This window comes from Lacerta agilis, chromosome 9, assembly GCF_009819535.1.
Source record: "Lacerta agilis isolate rLacAgi1 chromosome 9, rLacAgi1.pri, whole genome shotgun sequence".
NCBI classification, from domain to species: Eukaryota; Metazoa; Chordata; class Lepidosauria; order Squamata; family Lacertidae; genus Lacerta; species Lacerta agilis.
In genome coordinates this window covers 73,546,494-73,569,063 of record NC_046320.1, presented here as the reverse complement: position 1 = coordinate 73,569,063, position 22,570 = coordinate 73,546,494, and the positions used below count along the sequence as shown (strand labels likewise).

General features: G+C 50.6%; 1 protein-coding gene across 2 annotated transcripts in view; it reads left to right on the top strand.

The window, feature by feature from the left end:
• The window catches only part of EXOC6B (exocyst complex component 6B), a 223,965-nt gene that overhangs the window by 179,993 nt on the left and 21,402 nt on the right, over positions 1–22,570 (top strand). The gene's annotated exons all lie outside the window — the stretch shown is intronic.

The following is a 22,570-nucleotide window of genomic DNA, read 5'->3' as shown; positions in this document are numbered from 1 at the left end:
CCTCTCGCGCTGGCGGAAGCAATGGGAGAGAGGTGGTGGCCTGGTGCAAGGTGTCATCGATAGCCCTCGGGGCCATGGGTGGGTTGGGTTGGGTTGGACTCTATCCAAGTGGAGGAAAGGTGGCCTTGGCCTGGGCTGCCTGGGCCCTGAGCAGATGCTGCTGCTCCTCGCAGAGGGAGCCCCATTTCAGAGGCTGCTCCTGCTGGCATGACTTTTTTGTTTGCGCATAATGCCTGGCTGGAGGGATTTGCATTCCGCCGTGCGCAGGGGTGTTTGTGTGCGCGCGCGTTTCGTTGGTGCGTCCTGGGGGAGGCGAATGTTCTTTCTCACAGGCGCTGCCTCCGGCCCCAAACTGTGGCGCTTCTGTTCCCGCTTCCGTTGGTGGCGAGAGGCTCCGCCCATTAGTGGGACCTCATTACGGCAGCCTCGTTGATTGTGGTGGGCCATAGGGTGCCCCTGGGCTTTGGCAAGCACAGATACGGAGCAAAGAGGCCATTTTCCAGCAAAGTCATTTGTTACGGAGCGGGGGCGACACCCCGGTCTGTGTGGGGGGCGTGTGGGGTGGCGGCGGGGGCCTCGCTTCTGTCATCTGTTGGCGGTGAAGATGGATGGTGGTAGAGGAGAAAGTCTGAATGAAGTGAGATGCAATGACGGATGCCCTTTTTTCATCAAAACAATCTTTGTCCATTAAAAGACACCCCGCTTTGTCTCAGCTGCCACGATGATGCAGTGCCATTTGTTTCCAAGGCTGACATGGGCTTACATTCCCAATGGCATTCTCTGGACCATGGGGTGTTTCTGTAGCCCCCATCGGCTCTCTTGGATTGATCAGCTCTGCTCCCTTCCCAACCCTCCCTCCTTCCCTCCCCACAATCCCATTCCCTGCCAAGTCGGCTTTCAGCCTCTCTACGCCCCGAGGGATCAGGCCGTCCCAGAACACCTTCCATCCTGGGGTGTGCAGACTCATTTCCCCGTCGGAAGTGGCTGTTTTGCTTCCACAAAATGATCCCAAATGCTGTGGAAGAAAGAGAAGATCCCAGATTTGAGGTAGAACGTAAGAGCTGAGATTGCTCTGGTGCCTTTGACCACAAAATTCTTCCTAATGTTTAGTGAGAATCTTCAGATGGCAAGAAAGGAGGTTAGGGCAATGTCAGGAAGTACTTTCTGACTGTCAAGGTGGTGGACTCTCCTTCCTTGGAGGTTATAAGCAGAGGCTGAATGGCCATCTGTCAAGAGATTCTTGAGCTGGGATTCCTGCATTCCAGTGGTTGGGACAAGATGCCCCTTGGGGCTACCTTCCAATTCTGTGATTCTATGACTGCTCTGAGCTTGGGCCGTGAGCACTGAGATGCTTCAAGGAAGGTTCTAAGCAGGGCAGGGCAGACTCCTGTGATGTTCCACTGGGATCATAGTCAGCCCACTGTCTTGGAACACGCAGTTTCCTTCTCAGAGCCAGTGTGGTGTAGTGGTTAAGAGCGGCGGACTCGTAATCTGGGGAACCGGGTTCGCGTCTCCGCTCCTCCCCATGCAGCTGCTGGGTGACCTTGGGCTAGTCACACTTCTCTGAAGTCTCTCAGCCTCACTCACCTCACAGAGTGTTGGTTGTGGAGGAGGAAGGGAAAGGAGAATGTGAGCCGCTTTGAGACTCTTTCGGGTAGTGAAAAGCAGGATATCAAATCCAAACTCTTCTTCTTCTTCTTCTTCTTCTTCTTCTTCTTCTTCTTCTTCTTCTTCTTCTACTACTACTACTACTACTGCTACTAAACCACCATTAGATCTATTACCCATCTCTGTGTGTAACCCTTTTGGAAAGCTGCTCACAAATGGGCACCTGCAGTCAGGATTTCAATGGTTTGGTTCTCAGGACCCCTCCTCGTGGCCTTGGTGTGCTTGCTCCTTGCTTGCTCAGGTGAGGTCTTCCCGTTCTATACACACCATTCTCCTTGTTCTCCAAAGGTGCCTGGTCTGACCCAGCCAGCTTTCAGCAGCAGGATGCCCTGCCCTGCAGCCCCCTGCCCTAGGCACGGTGGCAAGGCAGCAGTTGCAAAAAGCAAAGAGGTAGAAAACTACAGGCTTCTGAGTAGCTGCCTGCATCCCCAGAGGACAGCAGCCTAGGTCTGCTCCAGAATCTGCGATGATGCTGGGTGGTCCAAAATGCCAAGGAGTTGCTTTGCTTATAAGAAAAGGAGGTCAGTACACGTATCGCAAAAGTCTCACTTACCCCTTCTTCCCACTACACCCCTCTTAAACAGCGACATATTTCAAGTCCAGATGCTTTGGAAAATAATTCCTAGGACTGCTAGGAATGGGAGTCCACAACGTTTGGGAGGAAGGCAGGATATAAGTTCAACTGACAATAACAGTGTTTTGAAAACCGCTTAGAGATTTTGATGTCTTGCAGGTATTAGAGCCCTGTTAAATGTGGTTTTGCAGGGAGGGCATGAAAAGTAGCAGGCCAGCCCCCTTCCCCATTCCCCACAGTGGGCTTGCCAGCCCCTCTGTTGCCCCAAGGACACCCAGGGACGGGACGGGATCTCTAGCGGTCACTTTCGAGGTGCTGTCTGCACTTATTCTGTGCCATCTTTGTTCTGCAAAAGGGGCCTCAGCGAGGATGATGGCTGGAATATTTTGGCACAGCCCGGAAAGAGACTGCAGTTACATTTACTGGTAGGGCTGCATTCGCCCAGGCTACGATTATTTAATACTCGAGTCAATCACAGCCAGTTTTAATACAGTGTCAAATTCCAGCCTCTGAGTAAGTCGGCTGGATCCTGCGAGAGCTTCTGCTGCATGAAGGCGATTAAGCTTCAGAGCTGCAACTTGACTCTGAATTGCTCTTCATTTTTTTAGCAAGTGGGCTGCGCTTTCCCCACGGGGAGGGCAAGTCTTCCCCCGTTGCTTCTGCTCCAGAACATTTGCCCAGGTGCACTTGGTTCCCTTCCCAGGCCTTCAGCCAGTAGGGGGTGCTGTGGGAGTATCAACCAGCGCCCCCCCTCCTTTTTTTTGCAAGGAAGAGGGTATGCGACCTGCCGCCCGTCCAACTTGGCCTCGCAGCCAAAGGGGCTCAAGTTCCAGGTCTGAAAAACCCCTCCCTTCCTTAATAGCAAGTGCACGTTTTGAATTAAAGCTGTCGGAGCTGTTGATTTGCTTATATCGAGGGATGCGTGCAAAGTATTTGCACAATCGGACCCACAGCCATAGGAACATTTCAACACTTGGCAAATGGCTCAGCAGGCAACCCCAGGAGCCAGTGAGCCTTGGTGTATCTATCTCTCTCTCTCTCTCTCTCTCTCTCTCTGTGTGTGTGTGTGTGTGTGTGTGTAAGAGAGAAGGGGGGGGGGGCACAGGCAGGTGTCAAGTTTTCTTGTGTCCCAGGAAAGGAAACCAAGCAGCAGCAGTAGCAAAGTCCTCTGTTGAGAAACCCAGTTGGCATCCTCCCTCAGCAGACCAGATGGAAATGACCAAGAAGTGGACTTTTGTGTGTGTGTGTTGTATTTGGGGTCCCTCCACTTTGGAGAAGTGGTGGCTTTTGCCAATGGCTTGGCCATTTCCAAGAGGATTGATGAATGGACTTTTAATTAATTCGGATTTAATGGATATGGGCAGGACTCGCTTCCCAGGAGACAATTTTGAAGCGTTTTAACAACTGGAGCATACATAAAGAAGCCATTTCAAATCCAGTTCAGGTACAAACCTCCACTTAAAAGGCAAGGTCCTCAGTGGGCTCTGAAGAGACTCTGATAATGGTGCCTGACTGATGTACAAGAGAAGAGCAGGAGGTCCAAGGGGCAGGAGGTGCCACCACACAAAAGGCCCTGTTCCTGCATCCTCCTGTTAAGGTGGTAATTCATGGATCCACCTATATCCCATTTTTCCACCCCAAAGCGGAGTCTCTGAGCAACCAGAGAATTAAAACAAAAACAAAAAACATCACTGAAAACAACAAATCACAAACAATAGAAGCTGAGGACACCAGAATTTAATGGGGAAGTTCTCTCTCTTTTCTGAATCATAACACAAGGTAACTCTGGAGGAGGAATCTGGAATGGGGGACCTTGCACAGAATTGAGCCCCTGTCCCATCCACTGTTCATGAGAGTAGTCCTCATGGTTCAGGAGTGGGGGTGGGGTGGAGTCAGATGAGTCAGGTGGCCCTGCGGAAGTTCAGGATAAAATTTCTCTGCCCTGCTTGATTCGCTGAACCCGGTGCCGAGTCTTGCAGCCACCTTCATTTCTCCTCTTAACCAGGAAAAAAAAAGCTAAATCTTGGAAGCAAGTCGCATTATGCAAAATGGATCCAGATGTGTTTAATTTACAGGCAGTTATTCTGACTGCTGATTTGGATTTCCTTGGTTCAGAATTTGGTTTTTGTTTTTAAATGTATATATCTTCTGGCTCACAGCCTGCATATGAGCTTCATCACATCCCTTACTGTTGCAAGCACACCTGACTTGTGGAGAAGCGACCCAGCCGTAGCCCTCTGCCTCATCTTGAGCATGGGGGGGGGGGGTGGCAGGAGCAGCATCAGCATCAAAGCAGGCAGACCCTGGAGCCGAAACCCAGGACCCCTCCCAGCTCCGGTGGTGCGAGAGAGTGCCAAGGGCTCCCTTTCAGCGGGTCTGGGGTCCCTCATTAATGGAGCGCTCTTGAGAATGTGCAGCACCACATCCTCTTGGGTCAGAGCTGTAACCCGAGGAAGGTAAAAAGAGACCCGTCCAGCCAGCTCCTTCCCTTGCGCTGCAGCCGGAGCCATGGTGAATTTTTCATCAGGTCCTATCAAGGAGAGGAGGTGGTGTCTGTTACTCAAGAAGGGGTGTGTGTGTGTCTCGAATGTGTCACCTGGCTCGGAGGGATGCTGCTGCCAGGCACGGAGGAGGAATCCTTTTGGAAAGACATGCAAGAAGAGGCACAGGTTGTGGCCCACGAAATGTGTGTGTGTAGGGGCCCAAAGAAACGAAGAAGAGGCGTCCTAGAACTGTGGAGTTGGAAGGTATCTTCTGCCTGAATTTGAAAACACCACATTCCTCGCCTGATTTCTCTTTCCTTTTCCTTGCTGGCATTCCTTCCTGACATCTTTTGTCACACTTGCAGCCGTCCTTTGAAGCGTTGTGATGAACTGTGGAGCCCCACACTGAAGACAAGGCTCCCCTTAGAATCCTAGAATCCTAGAGTTGGAAGAGACCCCAAGGGCCATCCAGTCCAACCCCCTGCCAAGCAGGAAACACCATCAAAGCATTCCTGACAGATGGCTGTCAAGCCTCCGCTTAAAGACCTCCAAAGAAGGAGACTCCACCACACTCCTTGGCAGCAAATTCCACTGCCGAACAGCTCTCCCTTTGGGGTCTTCCTGGGACCCCCTAGGCCAGTGGTTCCCAAAGTGGGCAGTGGGATGACACACCTGGGTGTGGGGGCACTAGGAGCCAAGGGGTGGCAATGCGGTGCTGGCAGCGTAAAGGATTACCAGTCTTTGAAAAGCTGCAATCGCTGGATCAAGTTTGTGAATTTTGTAGAATTAATTCAACTAAATAGTTTTAACTGAGTTTTTAGTGTATGTGCAGTTAGTTGTTACCCTGTTGAATTTGTCTTCCAACTATCTACCTCAGTGGATTGTGCAAACCATTATTCTGAACAGCGCTTTTCATAGGGTCATGCAGGGGGCACTGGAGGTGAGTTCCTGGAACCAAGGCCAGGATGGGGGCATGAGAAAGTCTGGCAAGGACAGTCAGCGTGGGTCTCCTTGGTGTGGTGTTTTCCATGAAGTGAGAAGGAGCAAACAGGCAAGGCAGGTGTCATCCTTTCCATTTCCACTCCTCACCTGCACTGCAGCTCCTCCCTTGATCAGGGAGAATGTGCTGGGGCAGGATTGCACCTGTAATGAATGCTCTGTGCTTGGTTTCCATCAACCTTGGACCCGGAAGGGTTCTGCAGGCCGGGAGATGTCCACACTTCCACCAGCTTCCAGCCCTCTAACCGCCAATTCTGAACCTTGCCCCATGAAACATTAGCCAATGGCCTTTTCCCGATTTCAAAGCCTGGTAAATAGAGATCTGGAGGAATCTATATTTTCACTCTAGGGCAGATCTCATAAGCTTGTGCGTGAATGAGAGGTGGGGAGTTGCGTAGGAAAGACTGAAGGAGGGTGTTCAGCCTGGAAAAGAAGCAATTTGGAGGTGATAGGAAAGGGGATTTTGAACATTACGTTGGAAGAAGAACTTCCTGGCTACGTTGGCCTTTTGACCATGGAGCAGGCTGCTTTGTAAGATGCTGGGCTCTCCTTCATTGGGCATTTTTAAGCAGAGACTGCATGGCCACGATCCTGGAGAGGCGAAGGGTTTCCTGCATTGGCAGGACTTTTGAGGAGTAGACCACTTAATATTTCAAATATTAACATTCAGGAGTCAGGAAGGAAAGGAAGGCAACAGCCTAAGCAGGGGAGAGGCTGGCCCTCGATCCTTGGGGCTGAGGCACACACTGTTTTCACGTGAGCTCTTTTGAGTGTCCTCTTGGCTCTGCCTTGCAGCCTGGAGGAGTCCTTGCTGGAAGGTCCTCTGAGCTGCCCTGCCTCTCCCTCTCTCCGCCTTCGGATGCTTTGCTTAACCGTTAGGGGTGGGAAGCCAAAAGAGGACTTCAAAGCCTTTTGGGGTTAGACATCAATGGGATCCGAAAGCCACGGGGCCCTGCCAACCGGGACATGTTCAGGCAGCAGACAGGAAAGTCGGAAGATTCCTTATCAGAACGAGAAATTCTGCCTCGGAAGTACTTCCAATGCCAAGGCGCTGAATACAGTTGCTCTCTTTCCGTCCACCTGATGCGACTGGTCAGCACCCGTTGCTGAGGGATCTCCCCTGCCCCATTGGCTAATGGCTCAGGAAACCTAGAAGGGGAGGAGACACCCAACCCACTTTAGTCTGAGAAGGTGCATAAGACTGTGGCATTTTGAAGGCGCTGCCGGAGCAGAAGGATTGACCTAGCCCCAAATGTGGGCTATTATGGCTCAGGAAGAACTAGGGAAGAGAGAAAGAGAATAAAAAAGGCATGGGCAGGGTTGATGTGCACCTCCCACATCTCTTCTGGCCACCCTAGAGATGGAGCCTTCTCCAAGATCCCTTGAGGTAGGAGAACCTTTTGGGGCCTGGTCCACACTCCAGGCTTCAACAAGTTTAGTAGCCCCTCCGCCCTCCTGCCAGGGAACCCTGAGAACCGCTGTTCTGTGAGACCGGGAAAAGAAATCTCATGTCTTTGCCATATTGTTGTGCCCCCCCCCCAACTCTTCCTGGTTGCTCCTTATTTGAGGATTAGCTGGGTTAGCGCTCTGGGTCTTCTCTTGCTCCCATTTGCTCAGCAGATCTCTTGCAGGAGGACTTCCTGGTGGATCATTGCACCCCATCTTCCTTTGTGATGCTTCAGGAGATCCTGGGGGGTGCAGCCACTTTGGGCGTAGGGGAGGGGTTTTGTTAATGGCACGGTCCAGTGTATTGGAAGATGGCGTGCCTAACATTTTATGTTTTTCCTCTGAGTGGATTTAATGAATTCTGCAAAACAATTCTGGAGATCTCCCTTTTCCTGGCAATTTAAATGTCTTTATTTACCAGAAATGAATGAATGTTGTTGTTGTTCAGTCGTTCAGTCGTGTCCGACTCTTCGTGACCCCATGGACCAGGGCACGCCAGGCACGCCTATCCTTCACTGCCTCTCGCAGTTTGGCCAAACTCATGTTAGTAGCTTCGAGAACACTGTCCAACCATCTCATCCTCTGTCGTCCCCTTCTCCTTGTGCCCTCCATCTTTCCCAACCTCAGGGTCTTTTCCAGGGAGTCTTCTCTTCTCATGAGGTGGCCAAAGTACTGGAGCCTCAACTTCAGGATCTGTCCTTCTAGTGAGCACTCAGGGCTGATTTCTTTGAGAATGGATAGGTTTGATCTTCTTGCAGTCCATGGGACTCTCAAGAGTGAATGAATAAACTGATGCAATTCATAGAAGTTCCAGATTTCATCAGATAATGAATGGTCTTGTTTTATTTCTTACTGAAATTAGCAAGGCCATCATAGAAGGCTGGATAGACGTTTCTTTTTGCATTTCTGTTTTGCTTTTGCTTTTCTTCCTAAATCATTATAATTGGGGAAAGAATTGGCCGCCCCACTGCTGCATCGCATGTGAATTGGGCAGACGCAGCTTGGTTGCACTGGCTCATCTGGTGTGGTCCCGTGAAACACCCTAAGCCATGGGGCCAGCCCTGCCGTTAGACAGGAAGCAGGCGTTGGGGGACAGTCCTGTGTGCGCTCGGCAACCTCGCTGCCCTCGGGTGAGGGGGCGGACTCAGCCGGCAGACTGCCCAGCACCTGCCCATGCGCATGGGATTCTGGGGGTGGGGGAGCAAATCCTGTCCTTTGCCTCAGGCAGCAAAGCATCTTGGGCTGGTCCTGCCAAGCCACCCTCAAAACCTTAAGCTCCCTGATCTCGCCCCCGGAATAAAGAGTGATCAGATCTGATGTGCTGACTCATGTAAAAACCAGGGGCGATCAGATGCAGGAGAAACACAATCCCCCAGAAGCTGCCTTGCCCAGTGAGGGGGGTGCTCTGCTGTCAGATGCAATTGCCATCACGGAGCCTCACTCTTTCTTTTTTTTAAGAAATCATTTTTATTTGGTTTTACTCAGTGCTTTTTCCGGGGGGGGGGGGCACACACACGCAGGGGGACGCATACCCCTAAACATTTTGTGAATCTAAGTTTGGACTCATTGAGGGGAAGTATTTCAATATGAGTAGGAAAAGGACGGGGGTGGCGCTGTGGTCTAAACCACTGAGCCTCTTGGGCTTGCCGATCGGAAGGTCAGCGGTTCGAATCCCCATGACGGGGTGAGCTCCCGTTGCTCGGTCCCAGCTCCTGCCAACCTAGCAGTTCGAAAGCACGTCAAAGTGCAAGTAGATAAATAGGTACCACTCTGGCGGGAAGGTAAATGGCGTTTCCATGCGCTGCTCTGGTTTTGCCAGAAGCGACTTAGTCATAGTGGCCACATGACCTGGAGAAACTGTCTGCGGACAAACGTCGGCTCCCTCGGCCAGTAAAGCAAGATGAGCGCCACAACCCCAGAGTCGTTCACAACTGGACTTAACTGTCAGGGGTCCTTTACCTTTACCTTTTAGGAAAATGAGAGTACCCCTAAACTTTTTTTTAGAAACCCCCCCCCCACTGGTTTTACAAATACAAAATTGTTGTTCAGTCGTTCAGTCGTGTCCGACTCTTCGTGACCCCATGGACCAGAGCACGCCAGGCACGCCTATCCTTCACTGCCTCTCGCAGTTTGGCCAAACTCATGTTAGTAGCTTCGAGAACACTGTCCAACCATCTCATCCTCTGTCGTCCCCTTCTCCTTGTGCCCTCCATCTTTCCCAACATCAGGGTCTTTCCCAGGGAGTCTTCTCTTCTCATGAGGTGGCCAAAGTACTGGAGCCTCAACTTCAGGATCTGTCCTTCTAGTGAGCACTCAGGGCTGATTTCTTTGAGAATGGATAGGTTTGATCTTCTTGCAGTCCATGGGACTCTCAAGAGTCTCCTCCAGCACCATAATTCAAAAGCATCCATTCTTCGGCAATCAGCCTTCTTGATGGTCCAGCTCTCACTTCCGTACATTACTACTGGGAAAACCATAGCTTTAACTATACGGACCTTTGTCGGCAAGGTGATGTCTCTGCTTTTTAAGATGCTGTCTAGGTTTGTCATTGCTTTTCTCCCAAGAAGCAGGCGTCTTCTAATTTCATGACTGCTGTCACCATCTGCAGTGATCATGGAACCCAAGAAAGTGAAATCTCTCTCTGCCTCCATTTCTTCCCCTTCTATTTGCCAGGAGGTGATGGGACCAGTGGCCATGATCTTAGCTTTTTTGATGTTGGGCTTCAGACCATATTTTGCGCTCTCCTCTTTCACCCTCATTAAAAGGTTCTTTAATTCCTCCTCACTTTCTGCCATCAAGGTAGTATCATCAGCATATCTGAGGTTGTTGATATTTTTTCCGGCAATCTTAATTCCGGTTTGGGATTCATCCAGTCCAGCCTTTCACATGATGAATTCTGCATATAAGTTAAATAAGCAGGGGGACAATATACAGCCTTGTCGTACTCCTTTCCCAATTTTGAACCAATTAGTTGTTCCATATCCAGTTCTAACTGTAGCTTCTTGTCCCACATAGAGATTTCTCAGGAGACAAATGAGGTGATCCAAATAATATATCCATATACAGAGATTCCTCCAAATCTCAGGACTTCCCCCCACCCCCTCCATGGGGTCCCATTTTGAACATTTACAACTGCATATTCTTCCATACTCTAACTTTGATATCAATCCATATTGTCCATGGTATTTGTTACCCTGCAAGTGAAATCAACATCCTGCCGATGTTTCGCATCTGCTTGCAGAGGTCTCCTCACTCATGGCAAGCCTGCATCTCTGCCCATGATACCGTGCTACCTCTGCTTACGAACTTCATTCGTCCCAGGGCTCCGTTCTTAACTAGAGGCGTGCTTTCGCTAATGGGGCCTCTTGCTGCCGCTGTGCCTCGTCACACCATTTCCGTTCTCATCCTGGGGCAAAGTTCTCAATTCGCGGTAACTCTCCCAGGTTGGCGGGGTTTGTAACCTGAGGCGTTTGTAACTCGAGGTACCACTGCACAGGGGAAAGCAACAAAAAAGCCTGGCCAGCTTTGCCGTTATAGGACCCTATCTGCAGTTGCGAAAAAACCCAAAGCAACCCTGAGTGGAGCCCTAGCAATGGGCCCGTGGTTTGCAACTCAGCTGCTGCCCTCCTCTCCCCTTTGGTGGGGTGGAGGCAGGAGCTGAGCAGAGGGTGTATGTTGCAGGAAGGGCATGGGCTGGATTCCAAGGACAGGGCAGCGAACATCTGATTTTTCGGAGTAGCTCAACTCAATGTACACTGTGTGCAGTTTCCATGCATGAAAGCGGTGAGTGGCACATGGACCGCCCCTTCTCTCCAGCTCCCAAACTCCCTGTGGCTTTGCAAGTGTGTTGCTGAGGGGAATGGCCCTGTCCCCACCTAACGCCCCTGCCCCAGCGGCCGGTTGGTGGGCTCCCCTGTTCACTCAGTTGCTCTCTGCTTCTCTTGAAGGACCTCCGCTTAGGGGCACAGTGGGTGCTGAGGGCAGGGAGAGGCACACCCCTGTTGGGCTGTCATGGACACCTGCAGCATCAGGACCAGCTGGGAAGGGGAGCAGCATTAGGAGGAAGCAGTGCTGGAGCTGAGACGGTGGGTTGAGCCGTCGAGTCAGGCGCCTGCACAGAGCAGAAGGCGGCAGAGAGAGGAACCAGCAGGTTGAGCCTGAAGTGATACCCCGAGACCAAAGATAGAGGAGCTTTTCTGCAGGTGGAAGAGCCCTTGTGGGGTGCTGCAGCTGTCTTGTAACCCTCCCTGGGCCCTGATGGTGAAAGGCAGGTCGGAGTTTAACAACAGTTGAGATGATGATGGAGATAGCCCTCAGGTCCTTGCAGTTGCATAAGGGATGAGAATCTCCCATCAGCCCCTTGCTCAACTTTTGATTTTGTCAACTTTTGTCTCCATGATATCATTTTTACATTAAAGGTGACGGGCTGCTTGTTCCCTGCTGTTAGGCTGGCGCGCTGTTTCTCTCTCCTCCGAACCCTTTCCCTGCCCTTGGTTCTTGACTCCTTCATTCATTCATTCATTCACTATGCCCACCCTTCATCTATAGATCTCAGGGCAGTTTCAAAACACAAAATGCATAAGAAAAACAAAAATAAAATGAGACAATAACCCCTTCCCCACACCCCATCCCACAGACCCATTTAAAAGGGTATAGGATCACTCCCATCCTTGTCTTGGAAGCAGAGTTTAATTTTTCAGCTTCCAAATTCCAAACATGAGAGGTGATAAAAAGTTGTAATGTGACTTGACTTGGGAATTCAAAAGATACTTTGGTCAAATTAATAGAATTTAGTTTTGATTGGTAAGTAAAATGTGTGTAAAATTCCATAGAAATTGTTAAAAAGGGTTGCCAATGGCTTGCAGTTATATTATATATTGTTATTCTTATTATTTATTTGGCATTACCTGGCATTTTCAGAAGGTAAAATTAAAATTCTTTGGTTTTCTGAAAGCAGTTCATGTGGCTCTCCATCAAACGCAGACTTAACAAGCTAAATGTTGTCCAATCACCAAAAAATAGCAGATTTTGATTCCTCACACCAAAAACATATTTTAAGCCCCTCGCTGAAGATATATGTCAAAATTAAGTTTTGCTCCCTAAAATGGTGCATCCTCCCGGCCACGGTCTTGCATGTTGGTGCCCTATATCAGACGGGGTGGTATAGGCTGTCATTATTTTGTCCTCTGAGCCAAATCCTTAGAGGAAGGTTGACACAGCGCTTGAAGACCAGGCCACGGGCCTCTTCCCTTGCCAGCAATGCTGCTGCTTACATGTTCTGGAAAATGGTGCCGTTCAACTCAGCTGCAAAGAAGGCTACCTACACAAAGCGTGTGGACATTCGAAGGGTCTCCAGCAACCCCCCTCACCAGCGTTCTCCTGGATCTGATATTCCTTTATTTATTTGCCGGATGCCTCAGCCGCTCAGCTGCCCCATGGCAGGATGCAATTTTTCCATTCCTTGGTGCTTGGCACCATCACACTGCATGGGCGCCCGCATGCATAAGTCCAGGCGGGCAAAAGCCACTGCCTTTGAGCTTCCAAAGGTCTCTGGCTTGCCGCAGTGGGGGTGCCAGATGTTGGCTTCGAAGGTGGGCTCTCGGGCCTGATCCTGACCAAGCAGCTCTTCTGCCCTTGCTTTGAATTCACCTTGTGCTGATCTCCACTGCAAGGTGCACCTGGGTCCACTTGTCGCGGGCAAACATGCACCACCCTCTGCCCCACGCCCACCCAGTGACAAGGTGCCCACTTTGTGTCCTTTGCCATTCCTCCAGTTTAGCACGGGAGTGCTGAGCACCAGGTCCCAGAAAGCCACGCTCTGGAGACGCCTTGGGCTGAAGTTTATGCTGCCACAAATTCCTCCTGGTAAGGGCAGCCTGACAAGGCGGGCTTTGCGTGGGAATCAGCAGCATGTAAATTTTCAGAGGCCGGCATGCGCTCGGGCGGCTCCTTCCTCGGGCTGCTTTGGAGAGAGCCATTTGTCAGGTGGGTGCTTTGCAGTTCCAGGGAAACGTCCCTGCTCACCTTAAAAGCTCCTGTGTGTTTTATGGGAGGTTCGCTGTTTAAGGCTGTGATTTAGTTCTGGGCAACCTTTGTTTTTTTAACGTGAATTGTTACTTTGAACTCTGCTTGGCCTTTCAGTTTTGCTGACAGAAATTTACTCCGCAGATGTAAAAAAAATTAAGTAGGTAAGGTCACTGGGAGTTGAAGCAAGCCCCGTGTGTGTGTGTGTGTTTTTGAGAATGAAGTTATAATTAACCCACTGGTAGTGGAAGTGTTAGCCTGAACCCTGCCTGGTCCCTTGGCACTCTGGCTGAACCTGCCTCTCCTGAGCGTGGCACGACCCCAAACAGGTGGAAATCAGAGGCTGAAATCTGGGACCAATTTCACACGGGGAAAGGAGCTTACTGGCCGCTTAGAGCAGATTAGCTCTCCGTGCCAGCGAGGAGAGGAATTTAATTGAGCAGTGCTAATCGGCAAATACAAAGTGGCCTTTGGCTCGTGCCATCCAGCGATACGAGGCACAGCAATTTGTTAAAAGCCGCAGAGAAAATTACTCCCCTTGACCACTTGCGGAATTGATTTCCGACGTCGGCGCTGGTGGGGGGGGTGGGGAGAGGAGGAGAGGGGAGGTTCTTGTGGTGGCCCAATAAGATTATGGAGAGCCGAAAATAGCACTTAATCTCCCTGTGGTTTGGATGCAGCTGTAATTACTCCACGAGGGCTGCGAGGTGTTGCCTGAACTCCACACTTCCTGCAGACGTGCGGGTTGAACTTCGCTGAATCTCGGTGAAATCCCACTTGGTGGAACTGAGCGAGGCGACAGCTGAGAAATGGGTTTTCAGGGGCATCATGGGTGGGGTTCAGTGTGCAACAATCTACCCCCACTAAAAAGCGCCCCTCTCTCTCTCTCGGCTTTTTAAAATATTTTTTTAATGCCTCCTTGTAAAAGGTTAGGGAAATGTTCATGAGGGGGGAGCAGGAACAGGTCCCTGTTGCCAAAGTAACTGGCCAATACTTTCTCAACCCAGTCCAGTCACGTCTCACCAGCTAGTCCTTTGGGGTGCGGACCCAAATTCCCTGCCTATCGGGAGCAAAGGAACATGGAAATGTCAGGTGCTCCACCTTCCACCGAGTCAGACCGCTGTTCCATTTAGCTCAGTATTGCCTACACTGACGGTTGAAAGAAAGTCCACCAGCTTCCAATTCCACTTAGCAAAAGTATCATGTCTGAACCTCTGTCTTGCGTGTCTAGAGGTTGGATGGCCATCTGTCATGGATGCTTTTGTGGAGATTCCTGCATTGGGGGGGGTGTTGGACTAGATGATCCTGGGGTCCCTTCAAACTCTTAAGGTGCTGTCATTCCAGACACAGAATTCTACCCGCTGTGCTGTCTTGGCCATTGTACTGAAGCCAGGGAGCATCCCCTCAAATCCACCATCCCTGTGGAATTGTGCAAGTCTGTAAGTGGAGCAGGGTGCATTGGAATTAATTTTTCTTGGTCTAGGTGTAATCCTGAACTTGCCTCTATAATTAATAGAGAGAAGCCCCTTTTGAGTTGTTTTCTGGCCTGTATAGGGTACCTTTCAGCTAGTGGCAAATCTCCCTGCCTCGCCTGCTGGCAATAGCAATGTTCTTTTGACTGCCGGGGACCTTAGTGTGAAGCAGAGCAGTAGGAATCTCAAATAGCTATGACCTCTGGCCGGCCACAGGCTCAACAGCAGCAGCAGCAGCAATGCACCCCATACCTCTGAGACCACCTGAAACAATAGAGGCCCAATTCTCTGCAGGGAATGAACTTCTTCCCAAGTTTTAATTTGCTCTTCTCTCAGTATGTTGGTTCATCTCACCCCAGGACACCAGTCTTGGGGCCACGGTGCTACTTGCATCGCTCCCGAATCCAAAGGCCTCCCTCTGAGACCCCGACCGGTTGAGTTGCTGGTGCAGCTCCAGCTGGGGAACGCCCTTTCCTCCGGGGACACTCCTTGCACCCGGGGGGGGGGGGAGCAGAGGAGAGCAAGTGGAGCTTGGCTAACATGGGCTGTCATCCCATTAGCACCAGGACGGGGTGGGGTGGGGAGGAGTGGCCGGCGCATTAGTGCGCAAGGCTGCCACCGAGTGCGGAGCCCTGTCTGTTTAGATTACAGGGAGGGGCGAGCCGCGGAGGACCAGGAAATTGCTGCTTGCAAGGTGGAGAAAGTTGATGAGCTGAGCGCTGCTGCCGCCGCCGATAACCGAGGCGGCCGGAGGAAGGGTGAACTCTGGGCGACCCACTGCTATGCTGGCTGACCCTGCCGCACTTAACAGCCAGAAACAAACCAGGTGGATTCACTTTCTTCAGCTGCTGATAAGGGAGCAGGGGCAACACCACACCCTGACCTGCACCTGACCCCCCCTCCTTTCCTGCTCTCCCTGAACTCGGCTGCGGCTGGCGATAAAACAGAAAGAAAAGGCCCCGATAACAGGACCGCAGACTTCGGTGTGCGGCTGTATCTCGCTCCGTGTGTGTGCAGAAGGGTGCAGCGGGGAGGGGCCCCAAAGAGGAGCGCCAGGGGGCCAGGCCACAAGCTCCCCCTTTGCCAGCCTGGAGGAAAGCTGTCTCGGCCTTGAACCCCAGAGCGGGCGGGAAAGCGAGTTGCTCTGGGCTGCCGGGGGGGGGGGGGGAGAGCGGGATTTGGAACCAGAGCCTGAATTTCACCTTCCTGCCATGGAATCCCAACCTGAAGCTTCTGGGTGGGGAAGTGCAAGAGCCAGGCCAAAGGAAGGGCATGCATGCCTCGCACGGACAATTCCTTGTTTTGGGGTTGTTGTTCAATGGACTGAAAGGAGAATGTGAGCCGCTTTGAGACTCCTTCGGGTAGTGAAAAGCGGGATATCAAATCCAAACTCTTCTTCTTCTTGCTTCTGCCCGTGTCAAGAAAACTGAAGCTGAATCAAGTATTGGTGGTTGGGTCAGTCATTTGGGGGGACAATGGGATTCCCTCTCCTCCCAACACCTCCAGGAACACAGCCTGGCCCTCCTTTGCTGGGGTCATAGAATTAGAGAGTTGTAGAGCTGGAAGGGACCCAAGGGCCACCTAGTCCAACCCCCTGCAGTGCAGGAATCTCAACTAAACCATCCCTGACAGACGGCCACCCAACCTCTGCTTAAAAACCTCCAAGGGAAGAGAGTCCACCAACTTCCGGAGGGGTCCGTTCTGCTGTCAGGTGGTGTCTTAGCCAGGCAAGCTAGGAATGCCATTTCTACTCGTTTGGGTTTCTGAGCCGCCTAGCTTGGATTCCTTCCATGTGCTTGAGATGTAGGGCCGCCCTTGGAGGATTTTTGGAAACTTGGCCTCAGGCAGAATTCCATGTTCCGCCCAAGAAGGCAGGGCCACAGTGAGAGCGTCTTTCTCTGGTCTCAACCCTCTTTCTCTTGTCCTGGGACCAGAGGAAGGTGTTTGGGGTTATCCTTCTGCCTAAAACCCTATCCCAGCTGAGCCCCATCCTGGCACCCTCCAGATGTTTTGGATGACAATTCCTGCCAGCCCCACCCAGTTGTTGCCTGAAACATCTGGAGGGCACCAGATTGTCCTGGGTTCCCCAGTACTTTGCAGGCCAGGCGTAGCGTAAGGAAAGTCCCCTCATTTCTCCCTGTCCCTAGAAATCAGCAGCTGCACCATTATTTATTACATGCTGCATTTCAATCCCACCTTTTCCTCCCAGGTGGTTCTCCTCCAGCTCCGTTCCTTTTCAGAAGAGAAAGGTGCTTGTGGGTGGGTGTCGTTCTCCATTGTGCCCACAGAGAGCTGCCAGGCAACCTCAGGGCATGAATGCATTTTCAGATGTGCGTCCTGCTTCTTGTCTTCTATCCCCCAAGTGGTTCACAACATTAAAACAACAGAGGGGCTCCTGCTCTCTTACCTGGAGCCGCCAAAAGCAGGGGGCCTTCAAAGCATGGATTCCTCATCCGGAAGGACGTCTCCTTGAAGGCCCTGCTGAGTCCCTGCTCCCTTCCCGAGACCTTATCTCATCTAGGCTGCAGCTGCATCTTTATGTCTTGATAGCTCTTGAAGCTAAAGTTGTGGGGAGATAGAGGAAGCTTCCTGTCATGTGTTGAGAGGTCACACACACACACACACACACACACACCCCTGGACAGAGGAGCTGCTCAGACAGGATCATAAGAACATAACATGAGAAGAGCCCGGCTGGATCCGGCCAGTGGTCCTCCATCCAGCGTCCTCTTCTCACAGTGGCCAAACAGATGCCCATTATGGGATGCCTGCCAGCAGGATCTTAGCACAAGGGTCCTCTCCCCGTCTGTGGTTTCCAGCATGTGGTCTTCATTGCTGTCTCCGAATGTGGAGGCAGGGCAGAGCCATCCTGGCTAGTGGCCTTTGAGAGCCCTCTCCTCCTCTGTGGATTTGTCTCATCATCTTTAAGAGCCACCCCTGCCTCCTGTGGGAGGGAGTTCCGCAGTTTAACGATTTCCTGATTCTTCCAACATTCAGCTTCATTGTATGTCCATGATTCCAGGGGAGCTTTTGCTGGGGGCCATTTAGCTCCTCTCCTGGGAAGCCCACCCTCAGAAATGGAAAGCTCCGTTGCTTGTGGTTTCCCCAGCAGCTTTCGCAGAAGCTCTGTCGGTGGAGCAAGAGGCTTCTCTGGTCAGAGGGGCTGCCCTTGTTGGCCTGGTGCTCTTCTCCCCGTCCGCCTTGCAAAGTCTCCACGTTTGCCCTCGATAAGCTGAAAGTGGGTCAGGCTATTGATTTGCTGCTGCTGTTATTGCTGTAAATTGATCTTCACTTTGTGTTCCTTTTCAGAACAAGTTTATTCGAGGCCATTAAAGCTCCTCTCTCCCTTCTTCCCCGCCCCAGCCGCTGCCTTTCCACTCTGGGCTCTGTTTCTGTCTCGCTTTTAGGATTCTCGCCATTTGCCTCTCCCTTCTCCTTCTCCCTCTCCCTCTCCCTTTGGGTCCCTTCCTTGTACTCCCATTGCCAGCTCCTGCCAGAAGAGCCATAGCCCCCCACCCCCCAGGTCCTGCCACCAACTCTCATTCTGGCTGGACCGCCAATGGATTCAAACGGCAAGAAAGGAGATCCCAGCTAAACGTTAGGAAGAGCTTTCCGACAGTAAGAGCTGTCCAGCAGCGGAAGGGACTCCTTTGAAAGGTGGTGGGTGCCCCTTCCCTGGAGGTTTCTAAACAGAGGTTGGATAGCCATCGGTCAGGGATCCTTTCGCTTGGATAGCTGCATTGCAGGGGGTTGAGCAAGATGACCCCTGGAGTCCCAACTCCGCAATGCCGGTTCTGGGATTCTACGTTGGCCTTCCAATGGGGCATGCCCAGCGTGGATATTGGACAGATAAGGAAAAGAGTAGCATTAAACCTCCAGACTTTTGAAAACACGGGATAGATGCTCAGCCAGGAGAGTCATTTCTTCTTGTTCTGCTGTCTTCATAAACTCATCAGGTTGAGCTGAATAAGACTAAAGCTTTGGGGATGAGATGAGCTTTTGGAAGGTGGTTGTTGTTGTTCAGTCGTTTAGTCGTGTCCGACTCTTCGTGACCCCATGGACCAGAGCACACCAGGCACTCCTGTCTTCCACTGTCTCCCACAGTTTGGTCAGGCTCATGTTAGTAGCTTTGAGAACACTGTCCAACCATCTTGTCCTCTGTCGTCCCCTTCTCCTTGTGCCCTCCATCTTTCCAAACATCGGGATCTTTTCCAGGGAGTCTTCTCTTCTCATGAGGTGACCAAAGTCTTGGAGCCTCAGCTTCAGGATCTGTCCTTTCCAGTGAGCACTCAGGGCTGATTTCCTTAAGAATGGAGAGGTTTGATCTTCTTGCAGTCGAGTCTCCTCCTGCACCATAATTCAAAAGCATCAATTCTTCAGCGATCAGCCTTCTTTATGGTCCAGCTCTCACTTCCATACATCACTACTAGGAAAACCATAGTTTGAACAATACGGGGAGTGGCCGGGGAGACCCAGCCAGATGGGCGGGGTATGTATAAATAAATAAATAAATAAATAAATAAATAAATAAATAAATAAATATTTATTATTATTATTATTATTATTATAAATTATTATTATTACGGACCTTTGTCAGCAAGGTGATGTCTCTGCTTTTTAAGATGCTGTCTAGGTTTGTCATTGCTTTCCTCCCAAGAAGCAGGCGTCTTCTAATTTCGTGAAGGTACTCTGGCTTAATTTAACCACTCAGCCCTTGCAGGCTAATTTTCTTTGTGCAGATGTTTGGAAGGTGTTTAAAGTTTTTTAAAAAAATTTTTTTAATGCTGTAACACAACCTGGGAACTGAGGATGCAGGACGGGCAACAAACCAACCAACCAATCAGGAAGGTCCCGGGTTCAAGCCCTGGGGTCTCCAGGTAGACCCAGGAGCTAGTCCCTGCCTGAAATCCAGGGGAGCCTCTGCCAGTCATTCTGGGCAGTGCTGAGCATGAACCCAATGGTCCTGGCTCAATTTAAAGCACTTTTGTAGGGTCTTTCTCTTAATAGCCAATAACAAATAATAAACACTTTATGGAACAAAGTGAAAACTTTGAGACCTGTGGCATGAAGCAGACATGAAGGCAACAGTTCAGAAGTGTCACAGAGGGAGGCAGGAGGGGATGGTGGTCTGTGGCTTGGTGTCCTGGCAGCAGGATCAGGGCTGTTTTCCTGGAAGATCCTGGCTGGTTTGGAGGAGGCTGCTGCTTCTCTGCCCCGCATGCCTGTGGGCTGCCTCTCTCCAGGAAATCTCCCACCCAATCGCCTCTCAGCCTCGCGTGCAGATTCTTCTGGGCTCCAGAGTTCACCTCTGGGTTAATTGCCTTAGTTATCTGTTTGCCACAGCCCTATCAGTGTGATAGGATCAATAAATATGATAGGGAGAAATGCTAAGACATCTTTAAGGCAGGAATGATTGAGCCTGGGACAGCAGAGAAATTTGCTTGGTATATGAGACCGTTAAAATAAGATTAGTTTTCCATGCTTCGATCTCCCAGTGCTCTGGGGGTGTTTGAACTTTTAGCTCCTCGTGTGCTGCTGGGCCAGGCAGTTGTGTGTATGCAGGCTCCACAACACTGTCACAGGTTCAAAGAGTAGGTGAGCTTTGGCTGCAGAGTTGAGGAATATCTCTGCTTGGCATTGCAAGCTTTTGCTGCAACCATCACCAAAACTCAGATCTTTCAGGCTCGACAGCAAGCATGGACTGTAAATGAGGCTGAGAGATTGGAGCAATCCTGGAATTTTATACTGGAAAAAGCCAAACTCTGCCTACCCTGATTTGCTCATCTGTTTCCTTGCCTTATCTTTGCAGCCTAATGTGGCCCAGGAGGCCACCCAAGGAGCTTCTCTGCTGGATTTGAACCTGGCTCCCAACACACGGCACATTTTAACTGCCCAGCTCTTGCCTTCCCTTCTTGCTCCTTGGTCTCAGTTAGAAAAGAGTGCTGTTGCTTTTCAACTCCACTAAAAATAAGAACAATTTCCACATGTTATATGCATTAATATTCATATAATAGCATATGCATCTGCCCTCCAGGTTTCCTATAGTCACTGGCACATAAACAGATACATGCAGCACTGAGTTCAAATCCCCCCACAGCCAGTTGCCCACTCTCAGCCTGCCCTACCTCACAGGGCTGTTGTGAGGATTAAATGGGCGGCGGCGGCGGCAGAGAACTATGTGTGCCACGTTGGGCTTCTTGGGGGAAAGGTGGGGCTGAAATGCAATAAATTAAAAAAAAGTGTAATTATATGTATGAAATTATGCTGCAAACATACTACCTAGGACTTGGCTCATATATCTATTATGCATATATTATATGTGAGGTTTTTGCATATAATTAATCACAGGAACTTTTTTTTAAAAAAAAACAACCCTCCTGTGAGTGTCTCCAGCCTAATGGGTGCTTGATGCAAGAGACACTATGTTGTGGGCAAGGCTTGATTGGCTCAACTCTGCCCAAAACTCAGAACGCATGTATAAATCTGTTTAAAATAGATCCGTCCTCTGTCCCTGCTCCCGAGTAAGGAAACATTAACGCCCGCAGCAAGAATCATATGAAAAGAATCCAAAAAGTGACCCAGATTTTTTTAGAAGGCCGTAGGATAATATTTTTACATTTTATTAATTATTATTAATTCATGCAAACGATGCACAGTTTACATTATCACTGTCATCTGAAGAAAAGAATGTTAAAAGATTAATTCTCAAAAGGCACCCAATACAAGATAATGAAATACACTGTAGCATGACTTAAACTAGGATAAATTATTTTCGCCCCCAGAAGCACACTCCATTGTCTCTGGAGACAGGTGAGTGTCAGCAGTTTGCTGCTGTGTTCTCCCTGCCCCTGGCAGCTCCACAGAGCCCAGCCTCCTGCAGGGCAGTCTCAAGGGAAGAAAGCTGATGGCAGGCATCACGGGAGGCGACTGCCTGACGTGTCCAAATCAGAAACCTTTCACAGGGCCCGAGAAGAACAGGGCGGCATGCAAGGTGAATTAGCAGAGATCCCATGGGACTACTCTCACGGAGCCCTTTCTCAATCTCGCAAAGAGGTGGAGAAGGGCCACACATTTGCAAATGGCTCGCTTTGAAGTCTTGCAGCGTTTGGCAACTTCCCCCGGGGCAAAATATCTTTAATGAATTTATTTTATGCATACCTGCCCTTCAGCAGGTTCCCAGGGTGGCTTACGAAAAGCTAATCCTTCCTTTGGCTAACCAGGGCAGCAGTTTTGAGCTTGCTTCCCTTGAGAGGAAGCCATCGGGGCTTAACCTCTTAGTAGACGTGCAGGGAATTGCACCGTGAGTCGTCTTCTGTTTGTGCTTCCACTTGCTTGTCCAGTGTGGTGCAAGAGGGCCTGTTCCGGATGGGTCCCCCCCGCATTGTGGATGTTGCAGGGCATCTAAGGAGAGCTAAGTGAAGATGAAGCCAGGTTGGGGGGGGGGTGAACGTTGCGAGGGAGGAGGGATGGTCCACCCAAGACAGAGACCCACTGAGTCTAGATGAGACCATAGCAGCACAGCTTTGCTTTAAGCAGCAATAAACAGAAGTCATTGGGGGATGAAGACCGACAGTGGGCAACCCTTGTGAGTGCGGTGGCCAGGTGTTCTCCGCAAGCTCATGGTGGGGAATGAACTTCTTTGCAACAACAGGGTTTTTTGCATGTGAGATGCTGGAGCCCGACAGAAATTCTTTTATTAACCTGGGTGTGCTCACTTGGAGCTGCAGAAAAATGTCTATGGAAAATACAATGGGGGGGGGGTGGCGGGGAGAGAAGGAGAATAAAAACCCTTAATTCACATTAAGCCCTTCCATCCTCCGAAATGAACTGAACTCTGGGAACTTCAGCTGGGGCTGAGTTACAGTTTAAAGGCGATAAGGATCTAACCCATCCGCGGTGGTTTA